This window comes from Dendrobates tinctorius, unplaced genomic scaffold, assembly GCF_039654945.1.
Source record: "Dendrobates tinctorius isolate UK_male_01 unplaced genomic scaffold, ASM3965494v1 ptg000014l, whole genome shotgun sequence".
NCBI lineage: Eukaryota > Metazoa > Chordata > Amphibia > Anura > Dendrobatidae > Dendrobates > Dendrobates tinctorius.
Window position 1 is genome coordinate 3,361,450 of NW_027361682.1, and position 18,422 is coordinate 3,379,871.

General features: G+C 50.0%; 2 protein-coding genes across 3 annotated transcripts in view; one reads left to right on the forward strand and one right to left on the reverse strand.

Annotated features, from left to right (window-relative positions):
- Positions 1-9,947, reverse strand: part of LOC141074036 (oocyte zinc finger protein XlCOF8.4-like) — a 37,343-nt gene extending 27,396 nt beyond the window's left edge. Inside the window, exon 1 of the mRNA XM_073561555.1 lies at positions 9,873-9,947. The gene's annotated coding sequence lies outside the window, so the exon portion shown is untranslated. The remainder of the gene's footprint in view (positions 1-9,872) is intronic.
- A 19-nt stretch (positions 9,948-9,966) lies between these two features.
- Positions 9,967-18,422, forward strand: part of LOC141073676 (uncharacterized) — a 502,533-nt gene continuing 494,077 nt past the window's right edge. The window contains exon 1 of one of the 2 annotated variants that reach the window (XM_073561034.1): positions 9,967-10,052. The gene's annotated coding sequence lies outside the window, so the exon portion shown is untranslated. The remainder of the gene's footprint in view (positions 10,053-18,422) is intronic. The other variant, XM_073561031.1, reaches the window with a different exon arrangement.

The window sequence follows — 18,422 nt, forward strand, 5'->3', positions numbered from 1 at the left end:
ACCAGGTATATAACTGTAGGTAAAAGGTAAATAAATTTTACCTTTTTGCCACAGTTGTGTTCTCCTGGTTGTGTTTGAAGCAAAGTATTTCACCAAAAAAGTTGTGTATCTTGTGGGTGATTTGCTAACAATGTACACAACTTTTGTTAAAAGGTGAAATACTTTGCATAAAACACAACCAGGTACACACCTGTGGCCTAAAGGTAAAAATAGTTAAACCATGACAAGATAGCCAACTTTGGTTGGCAAAGGTATATACTGTTGGTACAGAAGGTACACAAGTTTGGTTAGGGCACAAATCTTTCACACTCTGTCATCCTTCCAGTCTATTCTGCCTTGAGGCGACAAAGTATTGTGCAAAATTGTCCCTCATTACTGAAACCATCACAGAACTTCTAGTGGTAATGTTCTGGTAATCTTGCAAGGTGGTTTCTTCAGAGGTGTCCTCAATGGAAATGGGTTCCTTGCAGATAACAAAATTGTGGAGTACCACGCAAGCTTTGATCACCTCAACAGTTTCTGTCTTGAGGTTGATCGCAGTCAGTAGGACACGCCATTTGGCTGTCAGAATACCAAAGGTACATTCAACCATTCTTCTTGCTCGTGAGGTGGTAATTAAAAATGCGTTTTGTTCTTGACAATCCTCTGCTACCGTACGGTTTCAAAAGGTGTTCTGACAGCTCGAAGGCTTCATCCCCTACACAGACAAATAGCATAGGTGGACCAGATGTTTGCGGCAGCGGTCTAGGGGATGGGAACTGGAAGGTGTTTCCATACAGTTTACGCCCCATGGCAGACAGTTTGAAAACTTGAGAGTCATTTGAGCAGCCATAGGCCCCAATATCAACAGCAATAAATTTGTATTCCGCGTCAGAGATGGCCATGAGGACAATTGAAAAATATTTCTTGTAATTGAAATATTCCGATCCCGATCCGGCTGGCTTTACAATGTGGATATGTTTCCCGTCCACAGCGCCCAAGCAGTTCGGAAACTGACATATCTGTAGAAACTTTTCAGAAATTTCAATCCACCTCTCTGTTATGGGCTCTGGTAAAAACTCTTCAACTAAGGAGTCCCACAGTGCACGGCATGTGTACTTGACGATTCCAGATATGGTGGAAATCCCGAGTCTGTACTGGAAATGCAGTGACGAAAGGGATTCTCCAGTTGCAAGAAATCTGTGGGGAATTAAAAAACAATTAGTTTAAAATAACAGCATTATATACCAAAACTCAGCTACCACCAACAAGATTGCAGTGAAAGTGTGCTCTGATGCGAGCATATCCAATAAATGTGGCTTACCTTAAAGTCACCATCAGACGCTCTGCGGGTGAAACAGAAAAGCGGAAATAGGTGTCCGATTTTCTTATGAGGTGTGCAATGCGCTCCACCAAGCAGGACTGTGGAGTCGGAGTCGTGGAGTCGGAGTTGGAGTCGGTAGAAATGTACCGACTCCAGCTTTAAAAAAAATGTATTAATATTTCATAATTGAACTTTCATATGAATTTTATAAATGTTACTCAAATATATATGTTCTATCAAACTATGAACAACAGTGATAAGCAGTTTTGCTGGAGATAGAGACATTTCTTACTTCTTGTGCGTCACTGTTCTCCACTGCCCTTATCTAATCTTATACTTGGTTAACCTCATGCTGCCCCAACCCCCCTACTTACAATGTATGAAACTGAAAGTGAAAATGTGTTACAAATTCTTAGTAGTAAAGCTCCTCCTCTAGACTAGATCATACTAGGTGTGCATCTTCCAAGCATCTCACAGCTGCCTGCTACTCAGAAGAGGAAGACTGTAAGAAGTATTATCCTTTCAACAAACTTTGCATCAGTTAACTGTGAGTACATGAGGAATAATAACAGTATTACTGACCACTATATCAGTTGTACGACCTGGCAATAATTTTGTACAATTGTTTTTAGGAAAAACAATTGTCATTTGGATTGTGAATGCAGAATTAAAAACCTGAGAATGTCAAAGAAGCATCACATTAAATCAGCTGTATTTGAACATTTCACCATCACTCAAGATATAAAACATTGTCTGTCAGTGTATGACAAATGATCCAGACGAAAACAAATTCTGTGAAGCCAAGATGAGTGCATATTCAGGCAAAGATAAAAATGCTCCTACCAGAGCTTCTAATCTAAAGAGACATTTACAGCGCTTTCATCCAGAAGTACTGAAAGCAGTGGATGAGAAAGACTGCATCCAAACCAATGAACCAGTGCCCAGCTCTTCCAGCCAAACAAAGGAGCAGAGAACTTTGCAGCCATCAGTTGCAAGATATTTTGTCAGTGGCAAAGTTACTGTGACAATGACAGTAGATACATTTAAAAAACAGATCATAGCGCTTGTTGTAAAGGATAGTGTGCCTATTTTATTATTTTCACGACCAGCTTTTATGTGTCTGAATGGGGAAATGGCCCGCAAGCTTGGTGTTTCTCTGGAGAGAGAGTATTAGAAAATGAGTAATCGAAGAAGCTTTTAAACAAAAGGAAGAACTTAAAAAAACTCTCAAGGGACGCTTTCTGTTTCTTAAAATGGATGCCTGCACACGTCACAGAGTGAACTATTTTGCCATCAATGTCCGATTTGTTTGTGACAAAAATGAAATAGTTACCAAGACATTGGCAGTAAAAGACACCAAAGCTCATCACACCAGTGAGTTTCTCCAGGTCTTGGTGGAAAAGGTTCTGCAAGACTATGAACTTAAAAAAGAGCAAGTTCTGTCATAACTGACAATGCTTCAAATATGATAAGTACTATTAAGCTAATGAATGAGAGTAATGATGGTGACCAGCAGCTAGAAGAACATTCTGGGTCCACAGACACAGAAATGTTTGAAATAGAGGAACACAGTATTGTAACTGAGGAGCAAACTGAAGTTGCTGCAGATGAACAGCAACATGATAGTTTAGATGATCTTGTTGAAACTGTGTCAATATGTTCTTTCATTCATCACATGTGCTGTGTTGTGCATACGCTACAGCTGGCTATAAGAGACAGTCTGCAAGAAGGACATGCTGCTGCACTGATTGGCAAGGTGAGAAAATTGGCTACTGTTGCCAGAACCCCTAAAGTTGACTCAATTTTGAAGAGACGTGCTGGAAAAGGGGCAATTATTGATCAAGCCACACGATGGGGCAGTACTTACTTAATATTCAGTGCTTGGTTGAACTGAAAACCTTTCTTGTAGACATGGCTAACCCTCAACTGACGCTAAATGAAAGTCAGTGGAATCAGGTGACTGAGCTGGAAAAATTGCTAGAGCACCCATTTACAGTGACTAAAAAATTACAAGCAGAGGACTTAACTCCAGGTATTTTCTTAAAGGAGTGGAAGAACCTGATGTTTCGCCTGTCCCAAAGAGGAGGGTTAATTGCAAGTGGCATTGCTACATCAATGAAACGGAGAGAGGAGCTACTATTACAAAATAACATTCTTTTGGCAGCTGTTTATGTAGACCCAATGCATCGGATTCTTCTAGATGATCAACAGCTAAGTAAAAGAAAAGAAGCTCTGTTTGAAATAGCAGTAAAGATGAAAGGGTTGCAGAACAGTCAGGAGGAACAAGAAGAATTTGGTCGTCCTGCCACATCTTCACCCTCACCATCAACTGATGAAGAATTTAATTTCGAAAAATATTTGGATCACAAGGACCGTGCAAAGCGTTCCCGCATAGAAGAGTCATCCCCATCAAGGAACACAGCCAGTACATTTCAGCAGAATTTTTCATGTGCACTAAAAGAAATTGAGAAATTTGACCGTTCATCAAAAATAACAGTGCAACAAGCGATTCCTCTGTATCCTGACATTGTCAGAGATGTTGCCCGAGTGGTTACTGCTTTGCCACCAACACAAGTTAGTGTAGAGAGGTTGTTCTCTGCTCTCAAAATAATTAGATCAGATTTGAGGGCATCCATGAAGGAGGATCTGACAGAGGCAATACTTTTTCTGAGGACAAATTTATAGATAAGTTCTTATTAACTGCATAAAAGTGTTTATTGCATATTTACTTACAGTTTAGAAACGTTTATAAAAGTTATTTGCTATATTCTAATTGTATCCTAATAAATGTAGTTTTTGCTCTAAGTGGTCTGATTACTTATATGATGGTGAGAAACTGAATAAGCACGATGTTTAATATTTTACAACAGTAAATTTCTTGTTTTGAATTGGCCATTTATGAAGGAGTCGGAGCCGGAGTCGGAGCCTGATAAAATCCAGGAGTCGGAGTCGCAACTGTGGCTTACCGACTCCACAGCCCTGCCACCAAGTAATCAAAATTCTCCATTTTCAACCGAACATATCAAAAAAATTTCTCCGGGTTTCGTCTAAGGTCCATGCAGAGTGTAGAATAGACCCCACGCGTCATTCTCTTGGCTGTGATGGGGTGGATCCACAAACGTCGTCTACGATGCCTGATGCGCTGCTGTCTCGCTCTCTCCTTCTCCAGAACAATCACCCTCAAACGATTCGCCTCCGCTGTAAAATCCGCCAAATTCTTCAAAATATTTCCAATCACAACATCTTCGCCAGTCCCTTGCTCTTCTCTCCAACCTGCACTTTCTCCTCTACAACCTGTCAAAGAAGGGCTGTAGGAACACGGTATATATAGTTTGTCAGTAGCCAATCCCGTTCGGAAGGCCACAAGGGGCAATTTTAAAAACCGGATCCGGCGTAATCCGTCAAAAAACGGATCGAAAACCGGATGAAACGGATCCGGTTTTGGCTGTCATGCGCAAGACGGATCCAGCAGAAAACCGGATCCGTCACATCCGGTTTTACAAAACATTTGCCGGATCCGGCACGAGCCTGATGTGTGAAAGTAGCCTAATGTGCAGAGTCCCGGTGCCCCCCAAGACTGAGTCCTGTCTCCTCTATCACACAGTCCCTGCTCCCCCATTACCGCTCACCAGTGCAGACTTCTCCTCCAGCTCTTACATGTGCAGCCGGCTGTCCCCTAATGTGCAGATTCCCGGTGCCCCCCAGGACTGAGTCCTGTCCCCTCTATCACACAGTCCCTGCTCCCCCATTATCGCTCACCAGTGCAGACTTCTCCTCCAGCTCTTACATGTGGAGCCGGCTGTACCCTAATGTGCAGAGTCCCGGTGCCCCCCAGGACTGAGTCCTGTCCCCTCTATCACACAGTCCCTGCTCCCCCATTACCGCTCACCAGTGCAGACTTCTCCTCCAGCTCTTACATGTGGAGCCGGCTGTACCCTAATGTGCAGAGTCCCGGTGCCCCCCAGGACTGAGTCCTGTCCCCTCTATCACACAGTCCCTGCTCCCCCATTATCGCTCACCAGTGCAGACTTCTCCTCCAGCTCTTACATGTGCAGCCGGCTGTCCCCTAATGTGCAGATTCCCGGTGCCCCCCAGGACTGAGTCCTGTCCCCTCTATCACACAGTCCCTGCTCCCCCATTATCGCTCACCAGTGCAGACTTCTCCTCCAGCTCTTACATGTGGAGCCGGCTGTACCCTAATGTGCAGAGTCCCGGTGCCCCCCAGGACTGAGTCCTGTCCCCTCTATCACACAGTCCCTGCTCCCCCATTACCGCTCACCAGTGCAGACTTCTCCTCCAGCTCTTACATGTGCAGCCGGCTGTCCCCTAATGTGCAGATTCCCGGTGCCCCCCAGGACTGAGTCCTGTCCCCTCTATCACACAGTCCCTGCTCCCCCATTATCGCTCACCAGTGCAGACTTCTCCTCCAGCTCTTACATGTGGAGCCGGCTGTCCCCTAATGTGCAGATTCCCGGTGCCCCCCAGGAGTGAGTCCTGTCCCCTCTATCACACAGTCCCTGCTCCCCCATTATCGCTCACCAGTGCAGACTTCTCCTCCAGCTCTTACATGTGCAGCCGGCTGTCCCCTAATGTGCAGATTCCCGGTGCCCCCCAGGACTGAGTCCTGTCCCCTCTATCACACAGTCCCTGCTCCCCCATTATCGCTCACCAGTGCAGACTTCTCCTCCAGCTCTTACATGTGGAGCCGGCTGTACCCTAATGTGCAGAGTCCCGGTGCCCCCCAGGACTGAGTCCTGTCCCCTCTATCACACAGTCCCTGCTCCCCCATTACCGCTCACCAGTGCAGACTTCTCCTCCAGCTCTTACATGTGCAGCCGGCTGTCCCCTAATGTGCAGATTCCCGGTGCCCCCCAGGACTGAGTCCTGTCCCCTCTATCACACAGTCCCTGCTCCCCCATTATCGCTCACCAGTGCAGACTTCTCCTCCAGCTCTTACATGTGGAGCCGGCTGTCCCCTAATGTGCAGATTCCCGGTGCCCCCCAGGAGTGAGTCCTGTCCCCTCTATCACACAGTCCCTGCTCCCCCATTATCGCTCACCAGTGCAGACTTCTCCTCCAGCTCTTACATGTGCAGCCGGCTGTCCCCTAATGTGCAGATTCCCGGTGCCCCCCAGGACTGAGTCCTGTCCCCTCTATCACACAGTCCCTGCTCCCCCATTATCGCTCACCAGTGCAGACTTCTCCTCCAGCTCTTACATGTGGAGCCGGCTGTACCCTAATGTGCAGAGTCCCGGTGCCCCCCAGGACTGAGTCCTGTCCCCTCTATCACACAGTCCCTGCTCCCCCATTACCGCTCACCAGTGCAGACTTCTCCTCCAGCTCTTACATGTGCAGCCGGCTGTCCCCTAATGTGCAGATTCCCGGTGCCCCCCAGGACTGAGTCCTGTCCCCTCTATCACACAGTCCCTGCTCCCCCATTATCGCTCACCAGTGCAGACTTCTCCTCCAGCTCTTACATGTGGAGCCGGCTGTACCCTAATGTGCAGAGTCCCGGTGCCCCCCAGGACTGAGTCCTGTCCCCTCTATCACACAGTCCCTGCTCCCCCATTATCGCTCACCAGTGCAGACTTCTCCAGCTCTTACATGTGGAGCCGGCTGTCCCCTAATGTGCAGAGTCCCGGTGCCCCCCAGGACTGAGTCCTGTCCCCTCTATCACACAGTCCCTGCTCCCCCATTACCGCTCACCAGTGCAGACTTCTCCTCCAGTTCTTACATGTGGAGCCGGCTGTCCCCTAATGTGCAGAGTCCCGGTGCCCCCCAGGACTGAGTCCTGTCCCCTCTATCACACAGTCCCTGCTCCCCCATTACCGCTCACCAGTGCAGACTTCTCCTCCAGCTCTTACATGTGGAGCCGGCTGTCCCCTAATGTGCAGAGTCCCGGTGCCCCCCAGGACTGAGTCCTGTCCCCTCTATCACACAGTCCCTGCTCCCCCATTACCCGCTCACCAGTGCAGACTTCTCCTCCAGCTCTTACATGTGGAGCCGGCTGTACCCTAATGTGCAGAGTCCCGGTGCCCCCCAGGACTAAGTCCTGTCCCCTCTATCACACAGTCCCTGCTCCCCCATTACCGCTCACCAGTGCAGACTTCTCCTCCAGCTCTTACATGTGGAGCCGGCTGTCCCCTAATGTGCAGAGTCCCGGTGCCCCCCAGGACTAAGTCCTGTCCCCTCTATCACACAGTCCCTGCTCCCCCATTACCGCTCACCAGTGCAGACTTCTCCTCCAGCTCTTACATGTGGAGCCGGCTGTCCCCTAATGTGCAGAGTCCCGGTGCCCCCCAGGACTGAGTCCTGTCCCCTCTATCACACAGTCCCTGCTCCCCCATTACCGCTCACCAGTGCAGACTTCTCCTCCAGCTCTTACATGTGCAGCCGGCTGTCCCCTAATGTGCAGATTCCCGGTGCCCCCCAGGACTGAGTCCTGTCCCCTCTATCACACAGTCCCTGCTCCCCCATTATCGCTCACCAGTGCAGACTTCTCCTCCAGCTCTTACATGTGGAGCCGGCTGTCCCCTAATGTGCAGATTCCCGGTGCCCCCCAGGAGTGAGTCCTGTCCCCTCTATCACACAGTCCCTGCTCCCCCATTATCGCTCACCAGTGCAGACTTCTCCTCCAGCTCTTACATGTGCAGCCGGCTGTCCCCTAATGTGCAGATTCCCGGTGCCCCCCAGGACTGAGTCCTGTCCCCTCTATCACACAGTCCCTGCTCCCCCATTATCGCTCACCAGTGCAGACTTCTCCTCCAGCTCTTACATGTGGAGCCGGCTGTACCCTAATGTGCAGAGTCCCGGTGCCCCCCAGGACTGAGTCCTGTCCCCTCTATCACACAGTCCCTGCTCCCCCATTACCGCTCACCAGTGCAGACTTCTCCTCCAGCTCTTACATGTGCAGCCGGCTGTCCCCTAATGTGCAGATTCCCGGTGCCCCCCAGGACTGAGTCCTGTCCCCTCTATCACACAGTCCCTGCTCCCCCATTATCGCTCACCAGTGCAGACTTCTCCTCCAGCTCTTACATGTGGAGCCGGCTGTACCCTAATGTGCAGAGTCCCGGTGCCCCCCAGGACTGAGTCCTGTCCCCTCTATCACACAGTCCCTGCTCCCCCATTATCGCTCACCAGTGCAGACTTCTCCAGCTCTTACATGTGGAGCCGGCTGTCCCCTAATGTGCAGAGTCCCGGTGCCCCCCAGGACTGAGTCCTGTCCCCTCTATCACACAGTCCCTGCTCCCCCATTACCGCTCACCAGTGCAGACTTCTCCTCCAGTTCTTACATGTGGAGCCGGCTGTCCCCTAATGTGCAGAGTCCCGGTGCCCCCCAGGACTGAGTCCTGTCCCCTCTATCACACAGTCCCTGCTCCCCCATTACCGCTCACCAGTGCAGACTTCTCCTCCAGCTCTTACATGTGGAGCCGGCTGTCCCCTAATGTGCAGAGTCCCGGTGCTCCCCCAGGACTGAGTCCTGTCCCCTCTATCACACAGTCCCTGCTCCCCCATTACCCGCTCACCAGTGCAGACTTCTCCTCCAGCTCTTACATGTGGAGCCGGCTGTACCCTAATGTGCAGAGTCCCGGTGCCCCCCAGGACTAAGTCCTGTCCCCTCTATCACACAGTCCCTGCTCCCCCATTACCGCTCACCAGTGCAGACTTCTCCTCCAGCTCTTACATGTGGAGCCGGCTGTCCCCTAATGTGCAGAGTCCCGGTGCCCCCCAGGACTGAGTCCTGTCCCCTCTATCACACAGTCCCTGCTCCCCCATTACCGCTCACCAGTGCAGACTTCTCCTCCAGCTCTTACATGTGGAGCCGGCTGTACCCTAATGTGCAGAGTCCCGGTGCCCCCCAGGACTGAGTCCTGTCCCCTCTATCACACAGTCCCTGCTCCCCCATTACCACTCACCAGTGCAGACTTCTCCTCCAGCTCTTACATGTGGAGCCAGCTGTACCCTAATGTGCAGAGTCCCGGTGCCCCCCAGGACTGAGTCCTGTCCCCTCTATCACACAGTCCCTGCTCCCCCATTACTGCTCACCAGTGCAGACTTCTCCTCCAGCTCTTACATGTGGAGCCAGCTGTACCCTAATGTGCAGAGTCCCGGTGCTCCCCCAGGACTGAGTCCTGTCCCCTCTATCACACAGTCCCTGCTCCCCCATTACTGCTCACCAGTGCAGACTTCTCCTCCAGCTCTTACATGTGGAGCCAGCTGTACCCTAATGTGCAGAGTCCCGGTGCTCCCCCAGGACTGAGTCCTGTCCCCTCTATCACACAGTCCCTGCTCCCCCATTACCGCTCACCAGTGCAGACTTCTCCTCCAGCTCTTACATGTGGAGCCGGCTGTACCCTAATGTGCAGAGTCCCGGTGCCCCCCAGGACTGAGTCCTGTCCCCTCTATCACACAGTCCCTGCTCCCCCATTACCACTCACCAGTGCAGACTTCTCCTCCAGCTCTTACATGTGGAGCCAGCTGTACCCTAATGTGCAGAGTCCCGGTGCTCCCCCAGGACTGAGTCCTGTCCCCTCTATCACACAGTCCCTGCTCCCCCATTACCACTCACCAGTGCAGACTTCTCCTCCAGCTCTTACATGCCACCGCCTCCTACACAGAAAACCCTTCACTTCCTACAAGCGCCCATCCCACTCCTCCCCCATGTGACTGATCATGTGACTGATCATGTGACTGTGACGTCATCGCAGGTCCTGGCAGCAGAGCTCCACAGTAGTGATGGGAAGTACAGGTTGTTAAACGGCTCTTTTTCTTAATAGTAATCCGTTTAACTCAGATTGTCAGCTCTTGTGATCAGGCCCCTGCTCCTCGCTCCGGTCTCTCCTGTACAGTGAGGCCTCATTATACTCCTGTATAAGGATCTAGTGACGCAGTGTAGACTGTTATTCAGCATTGCTGTTTCCTCAGATTGTCAGCTCTTGTGATCAGGCCTCTGATCCTCGCTCCGGTCTCTCCTGTACAGTGAGGCCTCATTATACTCCTGTATAAGGATCTAGTGACGCAGTGTAGACTGTTATTCAGCATTGCTGTTTCCTCAGATTGTCAGCTCTTGTGATCAGGCCTCTGCTCCTCGCTCCGGTCTCTCCTGTACAGTGAGGCCTCATTATACCCCTGTATAAGGATCTAGTGACGCAGTGTAGACTGTTATTCAGCATTGTTGTCTCCTCAGATTGTCAGCTCTTGTGATCAGGCCCCTGCTCCTCGCTCCGGTCTCTCCTGTACAGTGAGGCCTCATTATACACCTGTATAAGGTTCTAGTGACGCAGTGTAGACTGTTATTCAGCATTGTTGTCTCCTCAGATTGTCAGCTCTTGTGATCAGGCCCCTGCTCCTCGCTCCGGTCTCTCCTGTACAGTGAGGCCTCATTATACTCCTGTATAAGGATCTAGTGACGCAGTGTAGACTGTTATTCAGCATTGCTGTTTCCTCAGATTGTCAGCTCTTGTGATCAGGCCTCTGCTCCTCGCTCCGGTCTCTCCTGTACAGTGAGGCCTCATTATACACCTGTATAAGGTTCTAGTGACGCAGTGTAGACTGTTATTCAGCATTGTTGTCTCCTCAGATTGTCAGCTCTTGTGATCAGGCCCCTGCTCCTCGCTCCGGTCTCTCCTGTACAGTGAGGCCTCATTATACCCCTGTATAAGGATCTAGTGACGCAGTGTAGACTGTTATTCAGCATTGTTGTCTCCTCAGATTGTCAGCTCTTGTGATCAGGCCCCTGCTCCTCGCTCCGGTCTCTCCTGTACAGTGAGGCCTCATTATACTCCTGTATAAGGTTCTAGTGACGCAGTGTAGACTGTTATTCAGCATTGCTGTTTCCTCAGATTGTCAGCTCTTGTGATCAGGCCTCTGATCCTCGCTCCGGTCTCTCCTGTACAGTGAGGCCTCATTATACACCTGTATAAGGTTCTAGTGACGCAGTGTAGACTGTTATTCAGCATTGTTGTCTCCTCAGATTGTCAGCTCTTGTGATCAGGCCCCTGCTCCTCGCTCCGGTCTCTCCTGTACAGTGAGGCCTCATTATACCCCTGTATAAGGATCTAGTGATGCAGTGTAGACTGTTATTCAGCATTGCTGTCTCCTCAGATTGTCAGCTCTTGTGATCAGGCCTCTGCTCCTCGCTCCGGTCTCTCCTGTACAGAGGCCTCATTATACCCCTGTATAAGGATCTAGTGACGCAGTGTAGACTGTTATTCAGCATTGTTGTCTCCTCAGATTGTCAGCTCTTGTGATCAGGCCCCTGCTCCTCGCTCCGGTCTCTCCTGTACAGTGAGACCTCATTATACACCTGTATAAGGATCTAGTGACGCAGTGTAGACTTTTATTCAGCATTGCTGCTTCCTCAGATTGTCAGCTCTTGTGATCAGGCCTCTGCTCCTCGCTCCGGTCTCTCCTGTACAGAGGCCTCATTATACACCTGTATAAGGATCTAGTGACGCAGTGTAGACACTTATTCAGCATTGCTGCTTCCTCAGATTGTCAGCTCTTGTGATCAGGCCCCCGCTCCTCGCTCCGGTCTGTCCTGTACAGTGAGGCCTCATTATACACCTGTATAAGGATCTAGTGACGCAGTGTAGACTGTTATTCTGCATTGCTGCTTCCTCAGATTGTCAGCTCTTGTGATCAGGCCTCTGCTCCTCGCTCCGGTCTCTCCTGTACAGTGAGGCCTCATTATACCCCTGTATAAAGATCTAGTGACGCAGTGTAGACTGTTATTCAGCATTGCTGTTTCCTCAGATTGTCAGCTCTTGTGATCAGGCCCCGGCTCCTCGCTCCGGTCTCTCCTGTACAGTGAGGCCTCATTATACACCTGTATAAGGATCTAGTGATGCAGTGTAGACTGTTATTCAGCATTGTTGTCTCCTCAGATTGTCAGCTCTTGTGATCAGGCCCCTGCTCCCTGCTCCGGTCTCTCCTGTACAGTGAGGCCTCATTATCCACCTGTATAAGGATCTAGTGACGCAGTGTAGACTGTTATTCAGCATTGCTGTGTCCTCAGATTGTCAGCTCTTGTGATCAGGCCCCTGCTCCTCGCTCCGGTCTCTCCTGTACAGAGGCCTCATTATACACCTGTATAAGGATCTAGTGACGCAGTGTAGACTGTTATTCAGCATTGCTGCTTCCTCAGATTGTCAGCTCTTGTGATCAGGCCCCTGCTCCTCGCTCCAGTCTCTCCTGTACAGTGAGGCCTCATTATACAACTGTATAAGGATCTAGTGATGCAGTGTAGACTGTTATTCAGCATTGCTGCTTCCTCAGATTGTCAGCTCTTGTGATCAGGCCCCCGCTCCTCGCTCCGGTCTCTCCTGTACAGTGAGGCCTCATTATACACCTGTATAAGGATCTAGTGATGCAGTGTAGACTGTTATTCAGCATTGTTGTCTCCTCAGATTGTCAGCTCTTGTGATCAGGCCCCTGCTCCCTGCTCCGGTCTCTCCTGTACAGTGAGGCCTCATTATACACCTGTATAAGGATCTAGTGACGCAGTGTAGACTGTTATTCAGCATTGCTGTTTCCTCAGATTGTCAGCTCTTGTGATCAGGCCCCTGCTCCTCGCTCCGGTCTCTCCTGTACAGTGAGGCCTCATTATACACCTGTATAAGGATCTAGTGATGCAGTGTAGACTGTTATTCAGCATTGCTGTCTCCTCAGATTGTCAGCTCTTGTGATCAGGCCTCTGCTCCTCGCTCCGGTCTCTCCTGTACAGTGAGGCCTCATTATACCCCTGTATAAGGATCTAGTGACGCAGTGTAGACTGTTATTCAGCATTGCTGTCTCCTCAGATTGTCAGCTCTTGTGATCAGGCCTCTGCTCCTCGCTCCGGTCTCTCCTGTACAGTGAGGTCTCATTATACACCTGTATAAGGATCTAGTGACGCAGTGTAGACTGTTATTCAGCATTGCTGTCTCCTCAGATTGTCAGCTCTTGTGATCAGGCCCCTGCTCCTCACTCCGGTCTCTCCTGTACAGAGGCCTCATTATACACCTGTATAAGGATCTAGTGACGCAGTGTAGACTTATTCAGCATTGCTGCTTCCTCAGATTGTCAGCTCTTGTGATCAGGCCCCCGCTCCTCGCTCCGGTCTCTCCTGTACAGTGAGGTATCATTATACACCTGTATAAGGATCTAGTGACGCAGTGTAGACTGTTATTCAGCATTGCTGTCTCCTCAGATTGTCAGCTCTTGTGATCAGGCCCCTGCTCCTCACTCCGGTCTCTCCTGTACAGAGGCCTCATTATACACCTGTATAAGGATCTAGTGACGCAGTGTAGACTGTTATTCTGCATTGCTGCTTCCTCAGATTGTCAGCTCTTGTGATCAGGCCCCTGCTCCTCGCTCCAGTCTCTCCTGTACAGTGAGGCCTCATTATACACCTGTATAAGGATCTAGTGATGCAGTGTAGACTGTTATTCAGCATTGTTGTCTCCTCAGATTGTCAGCTCTTGTGATCAGGCCCCTGCTCCTCGCTCCGGTCTCTCCTGTACAGTGAGGCCTCATTATACACCTGTATAAGGATCTAGTGACGCAGTGTAGACTGTTATTCAGCATTGCTGTTTCCTCAGATTGTCAGCTCTTGTGATCAGGCCCCTGCTCCTCGCTCCGGTCTCTCCTGTACAGTGAGGCCTCATTATACACCTGTATAAGGATCTAGTGACGCAGTGTAGACTGTTATTCAGCATTGCTGTTTCCTCAGATTGTCAGCTCTTGTGATCAGGCCTCTGCTCCTCGCTCCGGTCTCTCCTGTACAGTGAGGCCTCATTATACACCTGTATAAGGATCTAGTGACGCAGTGTAGACTGTTATTCAGCATTGCTGTTTCCTCAGATTGTCAGCTCTTGTGATCAGGCCCCTGCTCCTCGCTCCGGTCTCTCCTGTACAGTGAGGCCTCATTATACACCTGTATAAGGATCTAGTGACGCAGTGTAGACTGTTATTAAGCATTGCTGTTTCCTCAGATTGTCAGCTCTTGTGATCAGGCCTCTGCTCCCTGCTCCCTGCTCCGGTCTCTCCTGTACAGTGAGGCCTCATTATACACCTGTATAAGGATCTAGTGATGCAGTGTAGACTGTTATTCAGCATTGCTGTTTCCTCAGATTGTCAGCTCTTGTGATCAGGCCCCTGCTCCTCGCTCCGGTCTCTCCTGTACAGTGAGGCCTCATTATACCCCTGTATAAGGATCTAGTGATGCAGTGTAGACTGTTATACAGCATTGCTGTTTCCTCAGATTGTCAGCTCTTGTGATCAGGCCCCTGCTCCTCGCTCCGGTCTCTCCTGTACAGTGAGGCCTCATTATACCACTGTTTAAGGATCTAGTGACGCAGTGTAGACTGTTATTCAGTATTGCTGCTTCCTCAGATTGTCAGCTCTTGTGATCAGGCCCCGGCTCCTCTCTCCTGTCTCTCCTGTACAGTGAGGCCTCATTATACACCTGTATAAGGATCTAGTGACGAAGTGTAGACTGTTATTCAGCATTGCTGCTTCCTCAGATTGTCAGCTCTTGTGATCAGGCCCCTGCTCCTTGCTCTGGTCTCTCCTGTACAGTGAGACCTCATTATACACCTGTATAAGGATCTAGTGACGCAGTGCAGACTGTTATTCTGCATTGCTGCTTCCTCAGATTGTCAGCTCTTGTGATCAGGCCCCTGATCCTCCCTCCAGTCTCTCCTGTACAGTGAGGCCTCATTATACACCTGTATAAGGATCTAGTGACGCAGTGTAGACTGTTATTCAGCATTGCTGTTTCCTCAGATTGTCAGCTCTTGTGATCAGGCCCCGGCTCCTCGCTCCGGTCTCTCCTGTACAGTGAGGCCTCATTATATACCTGTATAAGGATCTAGTGACGCAGTGTAGACTGTTATTCAGCATTGTTGTCTCCTCAGATTGTCAGCTCTTGTGATCAGGCCTCTGCTCCCTGCTCCGGTCTCTCCTGTACAGTGAGGCCTCATTATACTCCTGTATAAGGATCTAGTGATGCAGTGTAGACTGTTATTCAGCATTGCTGTTTCCTCAGATTGTCAGCTCTTGTGATCAGGCCCCTGCTCCTCGCTCCGGTCTCTCCTGCACAGTGAGGCCTCATTATACCACTGTTTAAGGATCTAGTGACGCAGTGTAGACTGTTATTCAGCATTGCTGCTTCCTCAGATTGTCAGCTCTTGTGATCAGGCCTCTGCTCCTCGCTCCGGTCTCTCCTGTACAGTGAGGGCCTCATTATACTCCTGTATAAGGATCTAGTGACGCAGTGTAGACTGTTATTCAGCATTGCTGTTTCCTCAGATTGTCAGCTCTTGTGATCAGGCCCCTGCTCCTCGCTCCGGTCTCTCCTGTACAGTGAGGCCTCATTATACCCCTGTATAAGGATCTAGTGACGCAGTGTAGACTGTTATTCAGCATTGCTGTTTCCTCAGATTGTCAGCTCTTGTGATCAGGCCCCTGCTCCTCGCTCCGGTCTCTCCTGTACAGTGAGGCCTCATTATACACCTGTATAAGGATCTAGTGACGCAGTGTAGACTGTTATTCAGCATTGCTGTTTCCTCAGATTGTCAGCTCTTGTGATCAGGCCCCGGCTCCTCGCTCCGGTCTCTCCTGTACAGTGAGGCCTCATTATATACCTGTATAAGGATCTAGTGACGCAGTGTAGACTGTTATTCAGCATTGTTGTCTCCTCAGATTGTCAGCTCTTGTGATCAGGCCTCTGCTCCCTGCTCCGGTCTCTCCTGTACAGTGAGGCCTCATTATACTCCTGTATAAGGATCTAGTGATGCAGTGTAGACTGTTATTCAGCATTGCTGTTTCCTCAGATTGTCAGCTCTTGTGATCAGGCCCCTGCTCCTCGCTCCGGTCTCTCCTGCACAGTGAGGCCTTATTATACCACTGTTTAAGGATCTAGTGACGCAGTGTAGACTGTTATTCAGCATTGCTGCTTCCTCAGATTGTCAGCTCTTGTGATCAGGCCTCTGCTCCTCGCTCCGGTCTCTCCTGTACAGTGAGGGCCTCATTATACTCCTGTATAAGGATCTAGTGACGCAGTGTAGACTGTTATTCAGCATTGCTGTCTCCTCAGATTGTCAGCTCTTGTGATCAGGCCCCTGCTCCTCGCTCCGGTCTCTCCTGTACAGTGAGGCCTCATTATACCCCTGTATAAGGATCTAGTGACGCAGTGTAGACTGTTATTCAGCATTGCTGTTTCCTCAGATTGTCAGCTCCTGTGATCAGGCCCCTGCTCCCTGCTCCGGTCTCTCCTGTACAGTGAGGCCTCATTATACACCTGTATAAGGATCTAGTGATGCAGTGTAGACTGTTATGCAGCATTGCTGTCTCCTCAGATTGTCAGCTCTTGTGATCAGGCCCCTGCTCCTCGCTCCGGTCTCTCCTGTACAGTGAGGTCTCATTATACCCCTGTATAAGGATCTAGTGACACAGTGTAGACTGTTATTCAGTATTGCTGCTTCCTCAGATTGTCAGCTCTTGTGATCAGGCCCCGGCTCCTCTCTCCTGTCTCTCCTGTACAGTGAGGCCTCATTATACACCTGTATAAGGATCTAGTGACGCAGTGTCGACTGTTGTTCAGCATTGCTGTTTCCTCAGATAGTCAGCTCTTGTGATCAGGCCACTGCTCCTCGCTCCGGTCTCTCCTGTACAGAGGCCTCATTATACACCTGTATAAGGATCTAGTGACGCAGTGTAGACTGTTATTAAGCATTGCTGTTTCCTCAGATTGTCAGCTCTTGTGATCAGGCCCCTGCTCCTCGCTCCGGTCTCTCCTGTACAGTGAGGCGTCATTATACACCTGTATAAGGATCTAGTGACGCAGTGTAGACTGTTATTCAGCATTGCTGCTTCCTCAGATTGTCAGCTCTTGTGATCAGGCCCCTGCTCCTCGCTCCGGTCTCTCCTGTACAGTGAGTCCTCATTATACCCCTGTATAAGGATCTAGTGACGCAGTGTAGACTGTTATTCAGCATTGCTGTTTCCTCAGATTGTCAGCTCTTGTGATCAGGCCCCTGCTCTTCGCTCCAGTCTCTCCTGTACAGTGAGGTCTCATTATACACCTGTATAAGGTTCTAGTGATGCAGTGTAGACTGTTATTCAGCATTGCTGTCTCCTCAGATTGTCAGCTCTTGTGATCAGGCCCTTGCTCCTCGCTCCGGTCTCTCCTGTACAGTGAGGCCTCATTATACCCCTGTATAAGGATCTAGTGACGCAGTGTAGACTGTTATTCAGCATTGCTGTTTCCTCAGATTGTCAGCTCTTGTGACCAGGCCCCTGCTCCTCGCTCCGGTCTCTCCTGTACAGTGAGGCCTCATTATACACCTGTATAAGGATCTAGTGATGCAGTGTAGACTGTTATTCAGCATTGTTGTCTCCTCAGATTGTCAGCTCTTGTGATCAGGCCTCTGCTCCCTGCTCCCTGCTCCAGTCTCTCCTGTACAGTGAGGTCTCATTATACACCTGTATAAGGTTCTAGTGATGCAGTGTAGACTGTTATTCAGCATTGCTGTCTCCTCAGATTGTCAGCTCTTGTGATCAGGCCCCCGCTCCTCACTCCGGTCTCTCCTGTACAGTGAGGCCTCATTATACCCCTGTATAAGGATCTAGTGACGCAGTGTAGACTGTTATGCAGCATTGCTGTCTCCTCAGATTGTCAGCTCTTGTGATCAGGCCCCTGCTCCTCGCTCCGGTCTCTCCTGTACAGTGAGGTCTCATTATACCCCTGTATAAGGATCTAGTGATGCAGTGTAGACTGTTATGGAGCATTGCTGTCTCCTCAGATTGTCAGCTCTTGTGATCAGGCCCCTGCTCCTCGCTCCGGTCTCTCCTGTACAGTGAGGTCTCATTATACCCCTGTATAAGGATCTAGTGACACAGTGTAGACTGTTATTCAGTATTGCTGCTTCCTCAGATTGTCAGCTCTTGTGATCAGGCCCCGGCTCCTCTCTCCTGTCTCTCCTGTACAGTGAGGCCTCATTATACACCTGTATAAGGATCTAGTGACGCAGTGTCGACTGTTGTTCAGCATTGCTGTTTCCTCAGATAGTCAGCTCTTGTGATCAGGCCACTGCTCCTCGCTCCGGTCTCTCCTGTACAGTGAGGCCTCATTATA